The sequence below is a fragment of the Nannospalax galili genome, unplaced genomic scaffold (assembly GCF_000622305.1).
Source record: "Nannospalax galili isolate Female #2095 unplaced genomic scaffold, S.galili_v1.0 scaffold171, whole genome shotgun sequence".
Lineage (NCBI taxonomy): Eukaryota > Metazoa > Chordata > Mammalia > Rodentia > Spalacidae > Nannospalax > Nannospalax galili.
In genome coordinates this window covers 684,861-688,196 of record NW_008329362.1, presented here as the reverse complement: position 1 = coordinate 688,196, position 3,336 = coordinate 684,861, and positions in this window count along the sequence as shown.

Here is a 3,336-nt window from a genome sequence, read left to right as displayed (position 1 = left end):
TATAAATGATGTAGAAAATATGTATATAATCAACATCTCCTGTACTAATGCTGTGATTAAACATTAATGCTTAATGTAAAAATGTTTGAAAATATATTACAAAGTAAATTATATTATTTAGAAAACAATTTTAGTTAATTTTAAAGTAATGAATCTTCCTGCCTCCTTCTCTTTGCCAGACTGAATATGAAAAATATAATTTGAAGCAAAGAAACTCAACATTTACATCTTTGCATAAAATGTGGCATATTTTGAATGGAAAATAAAACAAAAATAATTCATACATCTACGAGACAAAAGTAAGTTTATTGGGATTAAAGAGGAATTACTGTGGGTGGAATTTTCTATCAAGTAACACATGATCTTTCATTCTACTTCATTAGTACCCCGACATTTTATTATTTATATTACCTTTGCAACTGGAAATATTCAGCAAACATTGCTAACTACAAAGTTTAGCTGTGAATTGCAGTCATAATCACCAAACTTAGCCTCCCTTGCTTCAATATTGAAATTTCCCCTCATCAGTAGAAACAGTTTGATTTTTGAGATGGTAGATAGATACAAAGATATATACATAGATAGATAGATAGACAGATAGATAGATAGATAGATAGATAGATAGATAGATAGATAGATAGATAGATAGATAAACTATTTGAAGTTTTACTCAGAAATTGGTCCAGACCTGATAGCATGATAGTTTAAATTAGGACTCAAATATTTCTTTTAGAAAAAAAAAGGGTGGTGGATTATACTGAGGAATGCACGAGACTATTTGTTATTAGCCTAGAGAAAAGAAGATCTTAAGGAAGACTGTGAAGGAAAAGTATGTGGGAAGGGGAGATTAAAAATTAAATAGAAACTTATCATAGGTTGCTTGATTAAAATTACCTATTAATATAGGAAGTCCTATCCAGGGACACACTTTCTGTAGTCTCTTATTCTTTAAAAGTTGGCCAGTTATGGGCTTTTTTGTGCCTCACACTCTGTTGCATAAGGAATCTTCACTGGTGAGAGTTGAGGGTTTCTCTCTACCCCTCGTTCCACAATGTTCTGAGTCTTAAGTATAGAGGTTCTACTATAGATACATTACCTAGTACTTGGCATCTCTCAGATGCATATTCTCTGTGTCTGACTAGTTGTGAGATTCTGCAGTAACCTCCATCTATTGCAGAAAGAAGTTTCTTTGATGAGTGGTATACAGTATACTTGTCTGTAAGTGTAAGGTTCCATATTTAGCATATGATAAGAAATTTAATCTGTCCGTGTCAAACCTCTCCCACACACAACTCAGGAACCATTGCAGAAGAGTCAAGGTTGGTCCATGAACATAGGGAAGCAAAGGCTTTCAGGCCACTGGAGGCTTGCATATGTGAACTTGTGGCAATGGTGTCATCAAGCATAGGGCCCATGTCAACTCAGACATGGGCCCAGAGTGGAGCAAAAGAAATGGGTGGCTGATCAGTCCTAATCTGGGAACTACTGGAGACTGATTAATACTGGGTGAGGGAAAACAGGCCTTACCAACAATCTTTAGATAGTCTGACAAGACTTCATTGGATGAATTTGCACTAAAAGACATCTGGATACAAATGCTTGACTGGATAGGACTTAACATGTATGGCAGAATACATGACGTCCAGTGTGTGTGGAGGGGTTGGGACAGGACATGTATGGGGCAGAGGTTCTGAATTTGATTAAGAACTGTTGTATAAAATGTAAAAAAACTCAGTAAAAATTTAAAATCAATATGTATTAATTTAATGAATAAACTAGTACTAATCACTGTATAAGAACCATGTCCTCCATAAAACATGCTTAGCTAGCCTAGTCCACAATGTGAATTCTTGTCTGAAATCTTCAGGAGTGCAGCTTTCTGATGGGAAGCAGTTAGCATGAGGGTGTAACTCATTAGAAATGGCAGTTGTTATGTTAGACTTACTTTTCAGACTGTCTGCATTGAAACCATCAGCTGTGTGTGATTAAACTCCCCAAGTGAGATGCATGTGCAAACTTACCATAATGATGATAATACAATTAAATGAAGCCTGATATCTTATGTTTGTCATTGATAGTTTTTATATTTTAATATATAAGCTTTATACTCTTGTCTTGATGGCAGGGATACATGCATATAAAGTGAAAATATAAAGTATTTCCCATGATCCCATTTTATCTCTAGGACACTGTCTTCTGCACAATTATTCTTCAAAAGTAATTCATCAATTTCTTTTCCTTTTCTTTTCTTCCTTATTGGAAAACCTTAATGAAATCTGTCAGTTACTCTGGAAATTTAACTATTTAGCATATTATTGTTTTGTTGAAGGATTTACTAATATATCCTTATAGGAAAAAATTTCCTATTATAAAGTGAATATAATCCAAAATGAAATAATTCAATAAATCTATGAATATCTCAATGAACTAAAGAAATTGTCTCCATTTTGCTACAAAAATCACAAGAGAATGATATATTTTGTATGTTTTTCTTTTCTTTTTTCTTTAAAAAGCTTAAGTAAAATGCCTGTCCTGCACATTACCAATTCCCAAATGACAGCACCTGTACTGGGTTCTACCATTGTTTCAGTCCCATGGCTCATTTTCTTTATACTTTTCAGGTAAGCATGAGTTATTCTTCAAGTACCCGTTTTTACATACTATCACATATTTGACCTATAGTCACAGTTTTTGTCTGCTTTCTCTTTAAGATTTGGAGAAATAGAATTTTTGTCACATCTACCAACTCCATAAACCTTCATTTTTGAGGTAGAAAAAAGGGTATTTATATTCCTGGACACATTTTTCAATGTTCCTAACTAAATTAATAAATCTGACCTGGCCTCAAGATCCTTTTAAACTTTGAGTTTCTTTTTAAAAAAATGGCAAAACAAATCAATGCTGTTATTTTACTATATTTTTTTCTAAATTTGGTCCAACAAACACACATCTTGAGTGGATTAATTTAAATATTTTATTGACATAATTTAGAAATTCCTTTTTTAAAATAAATAATTTATTGAGAATTTCATATGCACATATAAGGTGTTTTAATCAAATCCATACCCCCTCCCTCCCCTCCAACTCTTCCCATAACTTCCCATCACATTTTTCTGATAACTTCATGTATTCAGTTGTTGACATAGGCAGTTTTGCATCTCGGTACCACTATCAGGCCACCATTCCCATCTATCATCTCCTCTTCAACTTACAAGAGAACAAAATCTCCCTTCAGAAAATACTGTTGATTCTTATATGTCTGAATGTATTAATCTTGCCCACAGCAGTTATAGTCTTTAAATTCAGTTCATTAAAGCTACTGTATTTTATGGTAAA